This window comes from Herpailurus yagouaroundi, unplaced genomic scaffold (genome assembly GCF_014898765.1).
Source record: "Herpailurus yagouaroundi ecotype Mexico unplaced genomic scaffold, PumYag 159, whole genome shotgun sequence".
Classification (NCBI taxonomy): Eukaryota; Metazoa; Chordata; class Mammalia; order Carnivora; family Felidae; genus Herpailurus; species Herpailurus yagouaroundi.
The window spans coordinates 35178219-35200124 of NW_024412400.1; the positions used below are offsets into that span (position 1 = coordinate 35178219).

Genomic DNA, 21906 nt, shown 5'->3' on the forward strand with positions numbered 1-21906 from the left:
AAGTAAGAAAATTATGAAAGGAAAAAATTTCACTGGTAAAAGCAAGCATGTAGTAAAGATAGTAGATTAATCACTTATAAAGTCATATGAAGGTTAAAACATTAAACTAGTAAAAATCAATTATATCCATAAAAATTAGTCAAGTGATACAAGAAAATTAAGATGTAAAATATGACATTGTACACATAAAACATGGTGAGGGGAGTAAAATTTTAGTGCTTTTAGAATGTATTTAAACTTAAGCGACAAACTTAATACAGACTGCTATATACATAAGATGTTATATATGAAACTGATGGTAATCACAAATCTGAAACCTATAGTAGATACAAAAAATAAATAAATAAAAAGAAGGGGAACCCAAGCACAACACTAAAGAAAGTCATCAGACAACAAAGGAAAAGATGAAGAGATGAAAGAAGAAACAGAAGAACTACAAAATCAACCAGAAAACAATTAACAAAATGGCAATAAGTATATACCTATCAATAATTACCTTAAATGGGGCACCTGGGTGGTTCAGTTGGTTAAGTGTCTGACTCTTGATTTCAGCTCCGGTCATGATCTCATGGTTTTTGAGATCGAGACCTGAGCTGGGCTCCACACCGACAGCATGGAGCCTGCTGGGGATTCTCTTTCTCCCGCTCTCTCTGCCCCTCCCCACCCTCATACATGTGTATACACATGTATGCTCTCTCTCTCTCTCTCTCTCTCTCTCTCTCAAAATAAATAAATAAACTTAAAAAAATTTCCTTAAATATAAATAAACCAAATGCTCCAATCAAAAAACATAGGGTGACTGAATGGATAAAAAAATAATACCCATTTATATGCTGTCTACAAGAGACTCACTTCAGACCTTAAGTCACATACAGATTCAAAGTGAAGGGATGGAAAAACATATACCATGCAAATCAAAGTGAGAAAAAAAAAAAAGCCAGGATAGCAATACTTAGATAAAATCAAGTAGACATTTTTTTTTCCTGAAAAGAGGTGGCTATTAATGTTTATGGATATTAACATAGAAATCCATGCCAATTCAGAAAACCCTCGTTCTCACAACAGCTTTTTGTATGCTAAAAGAGCAATTTCAACTGGGGATGGTTTTGCCCCACAGGGGACATTTGTCAATGTCTGGGGATGTTTTTGTTTGTTACAGCCAAAGGCCAGGACTGCTGCTCAACATCCTACAATCTATAGAGGACAGCCCCTTACAACAAAGACTTACCCTGCTCCAAATTCTGCAATGATAACATGGTCAGTGGAGACTATTATCTAAAGGGCACCAGAATTTAATGAGATAGTTTTAAAATAAAGCTTCTGAGATACTATGAAATCTGATTTCTTCTCAATCTGTAGTAGCAACAATATTTCAAGAAACGTAAGACACTACAAAGTAGAGATATATTACAGTATCTGTAAATTTGTCATTATACAGTTCATCTAAGTATTCTGTCCTATTAGTTCCATGAGGGCAGGATCAAGGGCAGTCTTGATCTTTGCTGTATCTCCAATGCCTGAGACATGATAGACACACAAATGTTGTTTTAATGAGTAAAGAAGTGAAGCATATTACTAACTGGACTTCTCTCTACAATACAGCATGATCTTTGTAGCCATTGGTGTCAGATGTGAAGTATCTTTGATTCCAGACAGAGTTATTTCTCACATCCTCTTTAAGAAGTTGGTCCACTCACTGTAGCACCTGAGTGGCTCAGTCGGTTGTATCAGGCTTCAGCTCAGGCCATGATCTCACCATTCATGAGTTTGAGTCCCACATCGGACTCTGTGCTGACAGTGCAGAGCCTGCTTAGGTTTCTCTCTCTCTCTCCATCTCTCTCTGTCCCACCCATGCACATTCATTCTCTCTCTCTCTCTCTCTCAAAATAAATAAATAAATAAATAAATAAACTTAAAAAAAAAAAAGTTGGTCCACATGCCGCAGCTCATTATCCCAAAATTTAAATTCCCGAATAACCCATTGTTGATATTGCCAGGGATGATAATTCCTTTGCATCCAATTAAGAATATCAGCAATAAACTCAAACTCCTGAGATGGATCTTTTAGCCAGTCCGCTAGTACTCTCCTATAATGCCAAACTTGATAGTTTTGCAGATGTTCCTCAATTATTGCAGTGATATAGTACATTTTTTCATGTAGATCTTTTTGAAGTGACTTTAAGAGAACTCTCCAAAAATGCCACACTGTATAATTGGCTGCATTTGACTCAATAACACCTCTGGTTAGTTTAAAAGCTCATTCACTTCTTTCATCATATTGCAGAACAAGCCCAAAATAATCATAAACATTTCTAAATTATTTGTTACAAATGATCTAGACCACTGTATTGGGGCCATAATTCTGTGGCACTAGATCTATATTTGCCCAATCTTTTTTTTTTTTTAATGTTTATTTATTTTAGAGAGAGAGAGAGAGACAGAGTGTGGGTGGGGGAAGAGCAGAGAGAGAAGGAGACACAGAATCTGAAGCAGCCTCCAGGCTCCAAGCTGTCAGCACAGAGCCCGACGTGGGGCTTGAACTCACAAATCATGAGATCATGACTTGAGCCGAAGTCGGACACTTAACCAACTGAGCCACCCAGGCACCCCTATATCTGCCCATTCTGCTCTCTTCATGTACAGGACATAAGTGGGTGAGTCCAGGCTGAGGAACCCATTGTCCATAGGGGACACCACCACTTCTCTGGGTTCAGCCACTATCGTTTCTTTCTGCAGACCAAGTAGACTTTAAAGCAAAGACTGTAGAAGAGGAAAAGAAGGGCATGACATAACGAAAAGGAATCAATCCAACAATAGGATATAACAATTGTAAATAGCTATGCACACAACACTGGAGGATCTAAATACATAAAGCAAATATTAACAGACATGAAGGAAGAGATTGACAGTAATACAATAATAGTAGAGAACTTTGACATTCCATTTACATCAATGGATAGATCATCTGGACAGAAAATCAACAAGGAAATAGTGGCTTCAAATGACACATTAGACCAGCTCGACCTAACAGATATATTCAGAACATTCCATCAAAAAACATCAGAATACAAATTATTTTCAAGTTCACATGGAACATTCTCCAGGATAGATCATATGTTAGGCAACAAAAGAGGTCCTAATAAGCTTAAGAAGATTGAAATCATATCAAGCATCTTTTCTGACCCCAATGGTATAAAACTAGAAAAAACTTATAAGAAAAAAACACAAACACATGGAGGCTAAAAAATATGTTCTCAAACAACCAATGGGTGAAAAAGGAAACTAAAAAAATTCATGGAGACATGAAAATGAAAACACAATAGTTCCAAATCTTTGGGAAACAGCAATAGCAGTTCTAAGAGAAAAGCATATAGCAATACAGGTCTACCTCAAAAACCAGGAAAAATGTCAAACAACCTAAAGGAATTAGAAAAATAACAAATAAAATCCAAAGCTAATAGAAGGAAGGAAATCATAAAGATGAGAACAAAAATAAATGAAATACTGAAAAAAGCAAGTGAAAAGATCAATGAAATCAAGAGCTGGTTCTTTGAAACGATAAACATAATTGATAAGCCTTTTCCAGACTCATCAAGAAAAAAGAAAGGAGTCAAATAAAATCAGAACAGAAGGAGGAGAAATAACAACTAACACCACAGAAATACAAACAATTATAAAAGAATAGTATGGAAAATTATATGTCAACAAATTGGACAACTTGGAATAAATGGATACAGTCCTAGAAATGTACTATCTTTGAACAGATTGCTAGCAATGAAATTGAATCAATAATAAAGGAAAAACTCCCAATAAACAAAAGTCTAGGACCAGATGGCTTCACAGTTGAATTCTAACAAAGCATTTAAAAAGAATACCTATTCTTCTCAAGCTATTCTAAAAAATAGAAAAGAAAGGAAAACTTTCAAATTTCTACAAGGCAAGCATTACCTGATGCCAAAACCAAAGATATTACTATAAAGAAAACTATAGGCCAATATCTCTTATGGACATAGATGCACAAAATCTCAACAAAATATTAGCAAACCAAATCCAACAATACATTAGGAAAATCATTCACCATGATCAAATAAGACTTATTCTATGGATGCAAAGGTGGTTCAGTATCTACAAATCAGTATCTACATATCATTTTAACAAGAGGAACTATAAAAAAAATACGACCACTTCAATGGATGCAGAAAAAACATTTGACAAAATACAACATCTATTTATGATAAAAAGTCTCAACAAAGTGTGTTTAGAGAGAACATACTTCAACATAATAAAGTCAACATATAAAAAATCCACAGCTAACAACATACTCAATGGTGAAAAACTGAAAGCATTTCCTCCAAGATGAGGAGCAAGACGAAGATGTCCACTCTCACTACTTTTATTCAACATAGTATTAGAAGTCCTAGCCACAGCAATTAGACAACACAAAGAAATAAAAGGCATCTAAATTGGTAGAGAAGAAGTAAAAATGTCACTATTTGTAGATGGCATGATACTACATATGGAAAACCCTAAAGACTCCACCAAAAACTATTAGAACTGATAGATGCATTCAGTAAAGTTGCAGAATACAAAGTTAACATACAGGAATCAGTTGCATTTCTAGACACTAATAACAAAACCATAGAAATAGAAATTAAGAAAATAATCCTATTTACAGCTGCACCAAAAAAAAATACATTTAACAAAGGAGGTGAAAGACCCATACTCTGAAAACGATAAGACACTGATGAAAGAACCGAAAGACAACACATAAAAAATGGAAAACTATAACATGCTCATGACTGGAAGAATTAATAATGCTATAATGTCCACACTACCTAAAGCAATCTACAGGTTCAATGCAATCCCTATCAAAATACCAAGAACATTTTTTGCAACACTAGAACAAATAATACTAAAATTTTTATGGAACCACAAAAGACTCCAAATAACCAAAGTAATCCTGAGAAAGAAAAACAAAGGTGGAAGTAACACAATCCCAGATTTCAATATATACTACAAACTTCTGTAATTAAAACCGTATGGTATTGGCACAAAAACAGACATATAGATCAATGGAAAAGAATAGACAGTCCAGAAATAAGCCTATGCCTATCTGATCAAATAATCTATAACCCAGAGAGCAAGAATACACAATGGGGAAAAGACAGTCTCTTCAATAAAGGGTACTGGGAAAACTGGACAGCTACATGCGAAAGAATGAAACTGGACAACTTCCTTATACCATACAAAAAAATAAACTCAAAATGGATTAAAGACCTAAATGTGAGACCTGAAGCCATAAAACTCCTAGAAGAAAACAGGGGTATTAATATCTCAGACATTGGCCTTAGCAACATTTTCTAGGTATGTTTCCTCAGGCAAAGGAAACAAAAGCAAAAATCAACTATCGGGACTATACCAAAATAAAAAGCTTCTTCACAGTCAAGGAAACCATCAACAAAGTGAAAAGTCAACCTACTAAATGGGAGAAGATATTTACAAATTATATACTTGATTAAGGGATTAATATCCAAAATATATAGAGAACTTATATAAATCAACATCAAAAACCCCCCAAATAATCCAATTGAAAATGGGCAGAGGACTCAAATAGACGCTTTTCCATAGAAGATGTACAATGCAAAAGAATGAAACTGGACAACTTTCTTACACTATACAAAAAAAAACTCAAAATGGATTAACACCTAAATGTGAGACCTGAAGCCATAAAACTCCTAGAAGAAAACAGGGGTATTAATATCTTGAACAGACACATGTACCCACAGACACCTAAAGAAATGCTCAGCATCTCTAATCATCAGGGAAATGCAAATCAAAATCACAGTGAGATATCACCTCACATCAGTCAGAATGGCTAGTATTTAAAGGGCAGGAAATAAAAGTGTAGGTGAGGATGTGGAGAAAAAGGAACCCTCATGCAATGTTGGTGGGAATGTCAATTGGTACGAGCACTAGCGAAAACTAGAGGTTCCTCAAAAAATTAAAAATAAAAATACCATATGATCCATTAATTCTACTACTGGTTATTTATCTTCCTCTCAAAATGAAAACACTAACTTGAAAATATATATGCACCCCTGTGTTTACTTCAGTACTGTTTACAACAACCAAGATACAGAAGCAGCCCAAGTATCTACTGATAGATAAGCAAATAAAGAAGATATATATATATATATATCTCACACACACACACACACACTGAAGTATTACTCAGTAATAAAAAAGAATAAGAACTTGCCATCTGTGACATGAATGGACTTAGAGGGTATTATGTTAAATGAAATAAGTCAGACAAAGACAAACATCATATCATTTATATCTAGAATCTAAAAAAAACAAAGCAAAGGAACAAACAAACAAACAAAAAAACAGACTCTTAAATACAGAGAACAAACTGATGGTTGTCAGAGGGGAGGTGGCTGAAGGGTAGATGGGTGAAATAGATACAGGGTATTAAGAGGTATAAACTTCCAGTTATAAAATAAGTAAGTGAAGGGGCTGAAGACCACAGCATAGGGAAATAGTCAATAGTTTTGTAATAACAGTATATGGTCACAGATGGTAACTACACTTATCATGGTGAGCACTTTGTAATGTATTCAATTGTTGAACACAACATGTTAAACACATGAAACTAATGTGACACTGTATGTTCATTATACTTTCATTGAAAAAAGAATAAAAGATACCAGTGTGGAAACACACACATACACACACGCACACAGATTGTTGGGCACTAGCCCTGGAATTTCTGATTTACTGGATCTGGGGTAGGGCCCAGGAAGTTACATTTCTATGAAGTTCCCAGATGGTGCTGATGCTGCTGGTATAGGACTATGATTTAAAGACCATGGGGGAGAGGAAAGGAAAAATAAAAAGTTACAGAGAAGGAGGGAGGAAAGAGATAAGAGACTCTTGGATTCTGAGAACAAACTGAGGGTTGATGGGGTGTGGGGGAGAGGGGAAAGTGGGTGATGGGCAATGAGGAGGGCACTCGTTGGGATGAGCACTGGGTGTTGTATGGAAACCAGTTTGTCAATAAATTGTATTTAAAAAAACAACGAACATTGCTAGAGAGTAATAGAAACGGAAGAGAAAAACAGTGGAGAGGAAAAATAAAATCTTTTAAAAAGTTTTGGGGTTGGCCACGCCAAGTTTTGAATCCAGGTTTCACCCCTTCCTAACAGTGGGATACCAAGACACTTGCCTTTTTTGAGTGTCAGAATCATGTGTCTCAGGGTCATTGTAGCAATTAAAGGAAGTGACACACATAAAGGTCTTAGCAGCGTCCTGGCACCCAGCATGCGTTTATTCTGAGGTGGTAACTATGGTACGGGGGTGGAGATCAAGCTCCTAGAAAGGATTTGGCTTGTGATAAGTCCTCAACAACATACAGCTTCACCATGCTCTTTGTTCTCAGATCTGTGTGTAGAGGATGGTGTGGTGGTAGTGGGGATACTGGGGGAAGAAAGTAAGAGACAGTGGATGAAGGAAAGCAATTGCCACTCAACAATTCAGCCAGTATTATTGCCTACACCTTCCATCCCAGGAGGACCAACTAACTTAAAATTGGCAGAACCCCAATTTCAAAAGTTCTACCCTAGGACCCCTGAACTCTCCATTCATACTAACAAATCACACACCCAGATGTTTCATTTTCTCTGTTGCCTGGGCATCTCCACTTCTGAATTTATCAACCTCTCTGTAGAATCCCTTAGGTGAGTCTTAAGCCTGCGGGAACTCATCAGTTGTAACCCAGTCTTTCTAAATTGCAAGAACCTTTCTGGAGAGCACACGAGAAAGTGAAGATGTGGATCTCTCAAGAAGCTTGGGTCTAAGATAAATCAGTCAGCTAAGAGCAAGCACAGCAGATTTCCAGGCATTTACCTGCAGTTCTCAGGAGCATCTGGCTGCCAGCATCTGGGCTCTTCACTGGCTCCAGTTAATCAAGGCAGCCTTTAGAGCCCAGGCCTGCCCAGCTCCACCCTGTTTCCTCCTGAGGCAAGAAAGCAGGTCCTACCAGGGAAAAGGCATCCGCTGAATGCTTACTCAGCTTCTCCTCAGGGCCCACTCCTTCCCCTCCCTTTGTTGAATGCCCTTGCAACTGGTCTGTCTGGCCTGTGTTTGTTATTGGAACTGGACAAGACCAGATTTGTCTTCACCAGAGACCCCGAGAGGGAGGGGACCTCGAGTTCCTTCAGCCACTACACAGAGCTGCGTCTCGCTTTAGTTTTCATGTAAATTGTTCCCCTTCTCCACTTTTGTGCCCAGAAGGCAGGCCAGGAGAACAGGAGGTCACAAACACTCATTCTTCCCAGGGCCACAGGGATCAAATTGCTTTAGCTCAGGGAGGAGCCCACTTGCAACCCCCTCTTCCTTCCCACCTTGCCCTACACTTTTACCAGCAGTTGGGAGGATGTGGGGAACTAGCAAGGGTGAGTCACTCCTGACCACCTCTTCCCAAGGGAGCTGTCCCTGCCTTTCTGTCAAGGATTCTTGGAATGCCCTTGGCAATCCTGACAGATGGAAACTGCTCCCTGCTGAAATTTTCTGCCACCAGAACTAAGGAATTTCTGGCTTTTCTCAGATTAGGGAACATCTGTTTATTTACTATCTCTTTCTCCCTGAGATTAGAGGATTATTGACTGTCTCTCTGTTTTGTTTACTGCCATATCCCCAGTGACTAGCACATTGTAGATGAGGAATAAACAAATATTTGTAGAGTGAAGACTGCTGCTCTTGAGTGTAAATGGGGAGGGTATTTCTCAGGCAGGAGCCCCAATTTTCTGCATTCTTTGTGAAGGAAAGACAGAAGGATTTTGACTATGAATGACGCTATAAGCTACCAGCAATCTTTCTTTTTAAGAACCTCAAATTAAATGAGAACATTGGTGATTTAATCAATTAGATATTGGTCCATATTCTTTTGCACCGTTTGTCAAATGCCATTTGATGTGTTAAAATCAATGAAGATGTGCCCATTCAAAACCTTTTATTATACAGTGTTTTGTTTCCAATAAGTGGTTTAACCCATGATTAGAATAGCAATCATGATCTTTTATTGAGTGTGCCAAGCACTTGTCCTGGCTTGTTTCATTTAACTCTCTCAGCTGCCCTTCAAGAGAGAGAATGTCACTGAAGTCCCACTATGAGGTTGACGAAGATGAGGTTCAGAGAGGTTATGTACCTTCCAAGGGTCACACAGCTAGTAAGAAGATTGTGGATTTGAACCCAGACACTCTTTTATCTGACCGGTAAGGTCTTGTTTTCTAGTTGAAGAAAATAATATATACTTATTAAGGCGGTGTTGAGAATTAAATTGTGTAATGTTTGAAAATAGCTTAGTGCAGTGGTTCTCCAACTTTGGCCCTATCAGAATTACCCCAATGTAGTTGGTGAAAATACAGAGGGTAGGCCTTATGCTACTTTAATGATCCTGGGCATGCCTTATTAGCTCCCCAGGTGATTCTGATACCTGCCAAAGTGCAAGAAGCATTAATGTAGCACATTTTATGCACTAAACATGGGAGAGCTACAAAACAAACAAGCAAAAACAAAATTCCCATGAAGCCCAGGTATAAAAAGAGAGCTGAGGGCGGCCAAAGATGTTGGACCACAGAAAGCATCAGTCTTTTATGGTCCCTTCAGTGCCCTGCATTCCACGAGTGCTGCCCTCTGGACTTGGGAGAGCCAGGCCTCAGGAACAGGTATTAGTAATGGTCATTGCATGGCTGCCCACATGCCCACAGTGACCTCAAGGCCGCCACTAGGGGCATGTCGTTCTCTTTGGGGCAATGTAGGTGAGGAGTACCTGAACGTGGTGCCCTTCACTGGCCTGATAGGTTGCCAACCTCAGCCGTGTGTTTGAGTCAGATTCAATGTTTTCCAAGTGGACACTCCTATGAGGCTGCTGGGGCCAGGCAAGTCTGTTCCCCATGCTGTGAGATGTGGGATCTCAAGCCCAGAGCCCTCATCGGGGCCCTGAGTAAATGATTGGTGCTAATCAGGTATGAGCCTTTAGATTTGTCTTCACCAGAGTCCTCAGGAGGAAGGAGACCTGGTAGTTCCTTCAGCTATCAGGCAGTACTGGGCCTTGCTTTAGTTTTTATGCAAATTGTGCCCCTTCCCCACTTTTGCACCCAGAAGGCAGGCCAGGAGAACAAGAGATCATAAATCTTCATCCCTCCTAGGGCCACAGGGATCAAATGGCTCAGGCCTAAGATGGGGTCCATTTGCCATCCTTGGGTCTCCCCACCCTCTCCCACCCTCTAACCAATAGTTAGGAGGAGGTAGGGCACTGGCAGCAGTCACTCTAGACCAACTCTTCTCAAGGGGGCTATCCCTGCCCCTCCTCCAACAGTTTCTAGATGGAAACTGTTTCCCACTGACCTTTCCTTCCATCATATGTAAGGAATATCTGACATTTCCATTTAATATATCTAAGAAATATTTCCAAATCAGCACATATGATCTACTTTGTTCTTATTTATCTCTAACATATTCACCTGGCTTGAAATTCAAGCATGAAAAAATACACAGTGAAAAGTCCTGCTATTGGTTCAGTTCCTGCTGCTGCTATTGCTAAGCAAGAAACCATTTTTAGTAATTTCTTGTGTACCTTTCCAGAGTTTCTTTCCATATATAAAATCAGATACAAAGACATTTCCCACTTCTTGCCTTTTTATCCAAAAAGGAGAATCCGACAAACTTTGATCCATATTTTTCTTTTGTTTCTCTTAGCAAATTTTCATATTAATACACAGAGAGCTTTCTTATTCTTTTTGACTGCTGTATAGTATCCAACTCCTTACAAGTACCATAATTAATTTAGCCAGTCCTGACTGGAAGGTCATTTGGGTTGTTTCCTGTCATTTGTAATTACAGACTGCAATTCTGATCCATCTTGTGCATATGTTTTTCTACACATTACAGAAAATGTTTTTAATAGGTTGTCCCAGCATATGAGGGTTCTGTTTCATCACATTCTTGGCAACCCTGTGTATTAACAAGTAATTTTTTAGAAATCTTTGTCAATCAGATAGGTTTCTAAAAATGTATTCTGTTGTTTTAAAATGAATTTATTCTATTATAATTGAGCATGTTTTCAAATACTTGTGGACATTTTTTTTCTGTGAGCTGCTTTTTCATGTCCCTTGTTCATTTGAAATTGGGTTTTTAGACTTTTGACTGATTTAAAGAGTTTTTTATAAATGTGCATGGAACCACAAAAGACCCCAAACAGTCAAAGCAATCTTGAGAAAGAAGAACAAAGTTTCAGGTAACACAATCCCAGATTCCAAGATACACTACAAATTTGCAGTAAACAAAACAGTAGGGTTTGGCATTAAAAACAGACACATATATCAATGGAACAGAGCAGACAGTCCAGAAATAAATCCACACCTATAAGGTCAATTAATCTATAACAAAGGAGGCAAGAATATACAATGGGGAAAAGACAGTCTCTTCGATAAAGGGTGCTGGAAAAACTGGACAGCTACATACAAAAGAATGAAACTGAACAACTTTCATATACTATACATGAAAATAAACTCAAAATGGATTAAAAACCTAAATGTGAGGCCTGAAATCATAAGACCCCTAGAAGAAAACAGAAGTAGTAATCTCTTGGTCTTAGCAACATATTCTAGGTATGTTTTCTCAGGCAAGGGAAACAATAGCAAAAACACTATTGGGCCAATACCAAAATAAAAAGCTTCTGCAGGGCAAAAAGGCAACCTACTGAATGGGAGAAGGTATTTGCAAATGATACATCTGATAAGGGATTAATATCCAAAATATATAAAGAACTTATATAGCTCAACATAAAAAAAACCCCAAAGAATCTAATGAAAAAATGAGCTGAGGACTTGAATCAACATTTTTCCAGAGAAGATGTACAATGGCAAAGATACATGGAAAGATTCCCAACATCACTAATCATCAGGGAAATGCAGATCAAAACCACAGTGAGATATCACCTCGCATCAGTCAGAATGGCTAGTATTAAATTTTTTTTTCAACGTTTATTTATTTTTGGGACAGAGAGAGACAGAGCATGAACGGGCGAGGGGCAGAGAGAGAGGGAGACACAGAATTGGAAACAGGCTCCAGGCTCTGAGCCATCAGCCCAGAGCCCGACGCGGGGCTCGAACTCACGGACCGTGAGATCGTGACCTGGTTGAAGTTGGACGCTTAACCGACTGCGCCACCCAGGCGCCCAGAATGGCTAGTATTAAAAGGGCAAGAAATAAAAGTGTAGGTGAGGATGGGGAGAAAAAGGAACCCTCATGCACTATTGGTGGGGATGTCAATTGGTACAACCAGAGAAAACAGCATGGAGGTTCCTCAAAAAATTAAAAATAGAAATACCACATAATCTAGTAATTATACTCCTGGGTATTTATCTCCCTCCCCAAAATGAAAACACTAAATTGAAAAGATACATGCACCCCTCTGTTTACTGCAGTATTGCTTACAAGAGCCAAGGTACAGAAGCAGCCCAAGTGTCCATTGATAAGCAAATAAAGAAGATGTGGTATGTATATACAATGAAGTATTACTTAATCATAAAAAAGAGTGGTATCTTGCTATCTGCAACATCCTTATGCATCTAAACCTTATGGTCTTAGAGGGTATTATGCTAAGTGAAATAAATCAGAGAAAGACAAACACCATATCATTTCACTCATATGTGGAATCCAAAACAAAACAAAACAAAACAAAACAAAACAAAACAAAACAAAACAAAATGAACAAAGAAAAAACCAGACTCTTAAACACAGAGAACAAACTGGTGGTTGCCAGAGGGGAGATGGCAGAGGAGAGGACAGGTGAAATACATAAAGGGTATTACGAGGTACAAACTTCCAGTTATAAAATAAATAAGTCACAAAGATGAAAAGTATATCATAGAGAAATGGTCAATAATACTGTAGTAACATTATATAGTGACAGAATGTGACTACACTTATCATGGTGAGCACTTTTTTATACAATTGTTGAATTAATATGTTATGCGCCTGAAACTAATATCACATTGCATATTAATTATATTTCAATAAAAAATGAACAGCTTTTTATACATTAAGGAAATTAATCTTACTATATAACTGTTACAAATATTTCCCTCAGTTCCTTGTTTGCTCTCTTCCTTTCTTTATTGCATTTCCCCACCATATTTTTCTCAATACAGTGTGTGTAAATATTACAAAACTCAAACTACTACATGGCTTATAATAAAAGTAGAAGTCTTTTGTGCTGCTTCTATTTACCAAAGTCCTACTTCCCAGAAGCAACTGTTTTTTACCACTCTTAGCTGTTTTGCTGGCACTTGCCTCTACATTTCCCAATAGACTTACATAACTTTTCTTTACTATACCAATTTTAGACATTTTCTATTGACTTCTGTCAATTGATGTTGAAGATTTCGCAGTATTATACCAGTTTTTCCTTCCCTTCCAACATATACCTTTCAGTCCTCTATTTGCTCTCTCTCTCTCTCTGTATTATCCAGTTTTGGGGTAGGTCAATGTTTAGTGTTTACATTATTTTGACTATTTAAATATTGATAATCAAGCTGAATAATTTATTGTGATTAGATTTCTATTCCTGCACAACTCTTTGTTTCCCTTTGTTCTGTTAATATTTGCCTTAGGTTGTTGCTTGAAATTGTTGTGTTTTTTTTTTTTTTTGTAAGTCCAAATCAGTTGAACATTGTGAATTTCCTATGTTTCAGCCTAATACATATCTCTTCCTAATTCTTTCCAAACTCTCAAACACAACGTGAAATCTCTCTCAGTAGAATCAAGTGCATCAAGGAAGATATTATTTCTTGAAAATATTGTCCTGGAGTGCTTCTTTCTCCTATTGTAGCTCTCCTGTTGTACAACCCAAGGTGGTTGTGCTGTGCCTATGTCCTCAGATGTAGAAGCCCAAAGGGACAATTTTCTAGAGAGTATACCTGTAGTTCTTGATGGAAGTGGTAGGCATAGTCAATTTTCTAGATGGGAAAGAGGTGAAAGTGCAGAATCCTAGTTGTTTCTTTTATAAACATGTAACTGATCTTTCTACTTTCAGTCTTTACTCCTATCTTCTGGGGCATTTATGCTTCTGACTTCTGTGCCCCCACAGAAAGTTTTTTGGGCAAATTAGACGGCTTCTCATTGGCATTCTCCTTTTGTGACACTTGAGGGTTTTTTTTTTTTTCTACTCTGCTAAGTCATTCACTACTTACCCACTTTTTCATTTCTCCCATCACTCAACTGCTTTTTCACTTTCTTCACTTTTGTGGATTTATAACATTTTTATTCTTTTCTGAAAAGTTGTGAACATTTTTAAATGGCAAAAAAATATATATTAGTGTGTATTCTATATAGCCCACCCATTCAGGTAGTCTTTAGCTAGCCAACTTTGTAGAGATAGACATTAACTTGTAGAGCTGATTGTGAGGCAACCGCTTCCAGTCTATAGCTGTGCAATTGATTCCTGATCATGGAATAGGTTTTATCCCATAAAGAATATGAATCTCTGTAAGTCAAATTATCATTTGAAGCAGCTGTAACATCTTACTCATTCCCTCATCAACTAATGAGTTAATTTAAAATCTTTGCTAAGTGTTCATTTTATATTTATATGAGAGTTATGATTTCATCTTTAAAAGAGTATCATTTAGGGGTGCCTGGGTGGCTCAGTTAGTTAAATGTCCGACTACAGCTCCCGTCATGATCTTGCGGTTCATGGGTTCGAGCCCTGCATTGGACTTTGTTGACAGCTCAGAGTCTGGAGCCTGCTTCAGAATCTCTGTCTCCCTTTCTCTCTGCCCTCCCCCCAATCACACTGTCTGTGTCTCTTTCTCTCAAAAATAAACAAGCTTTTAAAAAATATCATTTAACAGTTTTGAAGTTTCTGCTGAGATGCACTATAGATTCACCTGACAGAGCCAGGTGGACTGTGTGCCCAGAGAAGTATATTTCATGAGCAGCTTAAAGCAAGACACATTTTTTTTCTTGGCTCCTAGGTGAATCCAAGTATAGAATTTTAACTTTGCCAATTCTACATTCTCTGGGAAACACAAATTTTGAACACAAATTAATTTAAAAATTCATGCCCAGTAGGAAGGAGAACAGGTCTCTTTGATATACAGAATGGTGATTTAAAAAAAAAAAAAATCTGTGTCTGTTTCATGTGACTTGTGGCTAAAATTGTAGAATTAAAGCTATAAGCTCTCTGTATTTGGAAAGACCTTTACCTATCAATGTGTGTGTGTGTGTGTGTGTGTGTGTGTGTGTGTGTGTGTGTGTATGTATTTTCTTATTTCTGGAGGGTATAAACAAATTAGATTACAAAGTCTTTTAAATTAAAGGAGCTTTGTTCTTATTGGTTTATAGAATAAATGTCTATATAAAATCCTCCAAATAAGATAATTAAACTTCTAATACTTTAAATGTGCTAAAAAATCTTCTTCCTGAAGCTAAGTCAGAAACCTTTTAAGAATCCAAATCCACATAATTAAAGTAAATGTTTGGCAAACAAGACCAGTTTACTAATGTGAGTTTAATAAAAACAGCTTTGTCTCCTCTGATTTATCATTGTTAAGTATCATACAAGCAGTTTTTTCTACTTAGGTATGTTTTTCTTAGACATTTATTGGTTTACTGATCAGATAAGCTAACATCATTCCTACATAATGTTTAAGATTATGAAAAATATAAATTTATGCTTGACTAAATTGAATCATTGTTCTGACAAATTTTTAATTTCAACAGCTTTTTTAAAACCCGTAAGCTGGTATTAAATTAAATTAATTATTATGTAACCAGTAGATATGTAGGTACTTTCTAAGTAGAATAGAGCACTGACACATTGATTACTAAGCATAATTTTGCTTTTTTAATATGCTAAAAGAGAAGCTATAGCAATGAGTCATGTTAATGAATGTGCTCATTTTTGCCACACAGGGATGCATGTGACTATAAAAAATTATATTCTGAACTCTGCTGTCTGCTGAAATGCTTCAGTATGACAGAAAGTTCTCAATTATCTGCTCTCTAGTTTTCTCTGTGAAATAGAAGTTAATTACTTGAGTGAAAAGTTAAAATTAATATCAGTGGTCGCAACTGCACAAGGAGAAATGACAGAAATACAACCGAGAATATGCTTTCGCTTTTCCATAAGCAGTGGTTCTTGGGATTTATGTGTGTTACAGCTATTTATACTTACTCTATTAAAAATCAAAACTGAGAAATATTTAGAATACTCATTTATGTATTCATTTGAAGATAGTGATTAATGTATAGCATGTTATCAAAAATAGCATCTTAATATTATTATAGAATTAGTTTTGAACTTATGGACCTCTTGACATCTGTATTAGAATAAAAGTATAACCAGAGTATCAAACAGTGTAGTAAAGGGAAAGACTTGGAAAGTATATTTTTCTTATCCTGGTTTATAATTCTTAATCTTATAAGCTATGAAATGTGTTAAAATTTTTGCAATGTTCTTGGTCTTGATCGGCTTGCATCCTTGATTTTCTGATTAATGTCTTCACCTACAGTGTAAATGACTATTCTTAAAAAAATTTTTTTTTAATGTTTATTTATTACTGAGAGACAGAGAGAGACAGAGCATAAGCAGGGGAGGGGCAGAGAGAGAGGGAAACACAGAATCTGAAGCAGGCTCCAGGCTCTGAGATATCAGCACAGAGCCCAATGCCAGGTGGGCCTGAACCCACAAAACGCGAGATCATGACCTGAGTCGAAGTTGGATGCTCAACGGACTCAGCCATCCAGGTGCCCCAATGGCTATTCTTTTTAAAGTAACCCACATTCCTGATTGGCCTGGAACCAAGGGCTTCCTAGGATGTGGAACTTTCAGTATTATAATCAGAACAGTCTTGGGGAAGCTGGGAGGATTGGCTACCTTATTTACTTTCTGTGTAATCTGCCTAGAAAGCAAAGACTCTGTGACTTGCCTGAATAATCTTACATTCTCTATGTTGACTTTATGCTCTTAATTATGAAAAAGAAGAAGAAGAAAAAGAGGAGGAGGAGAATAAAAGGGAACAAAAAAAGTTTCCTTGCTTATGAAGGTGCTAAGGTTCTTTGCAATTCTGTTTCCTCCCTGTCTTTATTTTTAAATGTTTTATTGTCACTTTGATTCAATAAGCAGCCAAGTATTGTTTCTCAAGCACCCATGATCCTATCTTAATCAAGTGTCTAAATCTCCTCTGACAACTCTTGATTTTTGCCTTTGAAAAATTAGGTCTGAAATATAAAAGAAAATAAATAAGACTTGCAGGAAATCTTTTACACCTAAAGTAGTCTTTGAGATTTCCCAGAGGGATCCTGGAAAAACACAAAGCTTTGTTCTTTTACCTTATAAAAAGGGATGCTAGAAATAATCAGATTTGGTGAGCTGCATGGGAAGAGCTGTTAAATCAGAAGAAATGCTCAGCCTTCCCTAGGTTAAATTTGTATAGGTAAGATGTTATTAATATAAATATTTCAGAAATTTTATGCTTTATGGGAAGCCCCTAGAGATTTTTCAATGACTTTCTTTCTGTATATGTTTAAATTCAGGAAAAACATTGACTGGAAGTCTTATAAGATAGTTCTGTTGAACTTTCCCCTATTTATTTGAGTCTTGATACTGTTTTGTCTGATGATAATGAGCAACAGTATATTTCAATTATTGTTTAAAATGTTTATTGTCACAGTCTTTTATCTTTTTTAAAAAATTTGAATCAAGTACTTTTTAGGCCAATGGATCTTAATGCATATCAGACCTAATCATAAAATTTTATAGAAATACTGTTGTCTAGACCCTACTCCAGATGTACTCAATCTTTTTATTTGATATCATTCATATATTGTATACATGTTATATCTAAGGATTATGATATATCTTAAGAATTTTCCCTCTATAAAAGTATATTCACCCAATTTTATGAATCTGATGCAACATTCACTGGCTTCTTAGAAAGTAGACTTAATGGGGCACCTGGGTGGCTCAGTCGGCTGAGTGGCCAACTTTGGCTCAGGTCATGATCTCATGCTTCGTGTGTTTGAGCCCTTCATCTGGCTCACTGCTATTAGCACAGAGCCCGCTTCGGATCCCCTGTCTCCTGCCCCCCAACTCTCTCTCTCTCTGCTTCTCCTCTGCTTTCACTCTTGGTCTCTCAAAAATAAATAAAAAGTTTTATATATAAAAAAAAGAAATTAGATTTAATGATTGATCTAAGAGACATTTATTTAAAGTTTCTTTTGGGAGAATGGGTTTATTACATTTGTTTTGCAAACCCACTAACCAAATAATCAGATATCCTTTCATGCTTTATTATTATTATGAACTCTTACCAGTCCATTTGAAAAATTTCAGTAATAAAATAACATTGCTCTGTCATTTAAAAATAGTTTTTATATGCAGCAAAAGTGGTTCTAAGAGGGAAGTTTATAGCAATACAGGTTTACCTCAAGGGGAAAGAAAAATATCAAATAAACAATGTAACTTTACACCTAAAAGATCTGGAAAAAGAACAACAAACAAAGCCTAAATCCAGCAAAAAGAAAGAAATAAAGACTAGAACAGAAATAAATGATATGGAAACTAAAACAAAAACAAAAACAAAAAATAGAACAGATCAATGAAACTGGGAGCTGGTTCTTTAAAAGATCAAAAAAATTGATAAACCTCTAGCAAAACTCATTAAAAAAAAAAGAGAGAGAGGACCCAAATAATCAAAATGACTAGTGAAAGAGGAGAAATAACAACCAATACCATGGAAATGCAAACAATTATATCAGAATATTATGAAAAACTATATGTCAACAAACTGGACAACTTAGAAGAAATGGATAAATTCCTAGAAGCTAACATACCAAAACCAAAGTAGGATGAAATAGAAAATGTGAACAGACCTATCACCAGCAATAAAATTGAATCCATAAAAACAAAACAAAACAAAACAAAAAACTTCCCCAAAACAAAAGTCCAGGACCCGATGGCTTTGGAGGCAAATTTTACCAAACTTAAAGAAGAGTTAAGACTCATTCTTCTTAAACTATTCCAAAAAATACAAGAGGAAGGAAAACTTCCAAATTTATTCTATGAGGCTAGTATCACCCTGATACCCAAACCAGCTAAAGACACCACAAAAAAAGACAACTACAGGCCAATATCTCTCATGAATATAGATGCAAAATCCTCAAAAAATATGAACAAACCAAATCAAACAATATATTAAAATAAATCATACACCACAATCTAGTGGGATTTATTTCTGAGATGCAAGAGTGGTTCAATATTTGCAAAGCAACCAACACATTTCATATTAGTAAAAGAAAGGATTAAAACCATATGATCATTGCAATAGATGCAGAAAAAGCATTTGACAAAGTACAATATCCATTCACGATTAAAAAAAAAAAAAAAAAAAAACTCTCGGGGCACCTGGGTGGCTCAGTGGGTTAGGCGTCCAACTTCAGCTCAGGTCATGATCTCACGGTTCATGAGTTCGAGCCCTGCGTTGGGCTCTGTGCTGACAGCTCAGAGCCTGGAGCCTGCTTCAGATTCTGTGTCTCCCTCTCTCTTTCTCTGCCCCTACCCCTGCTCATGCTCTGTCACTTTCTCTCTCAAAATTAAATGAATGTAAAAAAAATTTAATAAAAAAAAATCTCTGTTGGGGCGCCTGGGTGGTGCAGTCGGTTAAGCGTCCGACTTCAGCCAGGTCACGATCTCGCGGTCCGTGAGTTCGAGCCCCGCGTCGGGCTCTGGGCTGATGGCTCGGAGCCTGGAGCCTGTTTCCGATTCTGTGTCTCTCCCTCTCTCTGCCCCTCCCCCGTTCATGCTCTGTCTCTCTCTGTCCCAAAAATAAATAAAAACGTTGAAAAAAAAATTAAAAAAAAAATCTCTGCAAAGTAGGTCTAGAGGGAACATATCTCAGCATAATAAAGGCCTTATATGAAAAACCCACAGCCAACATCATACTCGATAGTGAAAAACTGAAAGCTTTTCCCCTAAGGTCAGGAACAAAATAAGGATGTCCACTCTCATTTTTATTCACCATAATACTGGAAGTTCTAGCCACAGCAAGTAGACAACATAAAGAAATAAAAAGAAGGAAGAAGTAAAACTGTCACTATAGCAGATGACATGATACTATATATAGAAAACCCTAAAGACTCTACCAAAAAACTACTAGAACTGATAAATTAATTCAGTAAAGTTGCAGGATACAAAATCAATGTACAGAAATCAGTTGCATTTCTATACACTAATAACAAAGCAACAGAAAGAGAAATTAGAAAACAATCCCACTTACAATTGCACCCCAAATAATAAAATATCTAGGTATAAACTTTACTAAAGAAGTGAAAGGTCTGGACTCTGAAGACTATAAAACACTGATGAAAGAAATTCAAGATGAAACAAAGAAATGGAGAGACATTCTTGCTCATGGGTTGGAAGAACAAATATTGTTAAAATGGATACATGACCCAAAGCAATCTACAGATCAATCCCTATCAAAATACCAACAGCATTTTTCACAGAAGTGGAACAAGCAAACCATGTTCTACACAAAAGACCATGAGTAACCAAAGTAATTTTGAAAAAGAAAACCAAAACTGAGGTATCAAAATTCCAGACTTCAAGTTATATTACAAAGCTGTAGTAATTAAAACTGTATGGTACTAGCATAAAAATAGACACATAGATCAATAGGATAGAACAGAAAACACAGAAAGGAGGCAAGAATATACAATGGGAAAGGACAGTCTCTTTCACAAATGGTGCTGGGAAAACTGGACAGGTACTACAACATACTGAAACTGGACCACATTCTTACACCATGCACAAAAGTAAACTAAAAATGGATTAAAGATCTAAATGTGGGACCTGAAACCATACAAATCTTGAAAGAGTGCACAGGCAGTAATTTCTTTGTCACCATCTGTAGCAACGTTTTTCTAGATATGTCTCCTGAGGCAAGGGAAATAAAAACAAAAATGAACTATTGAGACTACATCAAAATAGAACACTTCTGCACAGTGAAAAAAACAATCAACAAAACTAAAAGGCAACTGATGGAATGAGAGAAGATATCTACAAATGACATATCTGATAAAGGGTTAGAATCCAAAATGTATAAAAATCTTATAAAACTCAACACCAGAAAACAAATAATCCAATTAAAAAATGGGCAGGAGACATGAGCAGACATTTCTCCAAAGAAGACATCCAGATGGCCAACGGACACATGAAAAGATGTTCAAAATCACTCATCATCAGGGAAATGCAAATCAACACTACAATGAGGTATCACCTTGTACCTGTCAGAATGGCTAAAATCAACAAACAAGAAACCATAGGTGTTGGTGAGAATGTGCAGAAAAAGGAACCCTCATGCACTGTTGTTGGTGAGAATGTAAACTGGTGCAGCCACTCTGGAAAACAGTATCGAGATTCCTAAAAATTTAACACTAGAACTGCCCTATGATCCAGCAATTGCATTACTGGGTATTTACCCCCAAATTACAAAAACACTAATTCAAAGGGATACACACACCCCTGTGTTTATAGCAGCATTATTTACAAACTGTGGAAGGAGCCCAAGTGGTCACTGACTGATGAATGGAAGAATGGAGGAAGAGGTAGTATGTATATATATATATATATATATATATATATATATATATATATATGCAGTGGAATACTACTCAGTCATAAAAAATAAAGATCTTACCATTTGCAACAATATGAATAGAGCTAGGGAGTATAATGCTAAGTGAAATAAGTTAGAGAAAGACATATATCATACGATCTTACTCATATGTGGGATTTAAGAAACAAAACAAATGAGCAAAGGAACATGAGAGAGAGAGA

At 36.7% G+C, this 21906-nt stretch overlaps 1 protein-coding gene and 1 pseudogene across 4 annotated transcripts in view; both read right to left on the minus strand.

Moving 5' to 3' along the window:
• RBP2 (retinol binding protein 2) overlaps nucleotides 1-21906 on the minus strand; it is a 67293-nt gene that overhangs the window by 30812 nt on the left and 14575 nt on the right. Inside the window, exon 1 of one of the 4 annotated variants that reach the window (XM_040480325.1) lies at nucleotides 7909-8033. The exons of 2 other annotated variants lie outside the window; for them this stretch is intronic. The gene's annotated coding sequence lies outside the window, so the exon portion shown is untranslated. Of the gene's footprint in view, nucleotides 1-1580; nucleotides 1605-7908; nucleotides 8034-21906 lie in introns of those variants that run through there. One more of the 4 variants, XM_040480327.1, reaches the window with a different exon arrangement.
• On the minus strand, nucleotides 1591-9958 carry LOC121034184 (protein farnesyltransferase/geranylgeranyltransferase type-1 subunit alpha-like; annotated as a pseudogene).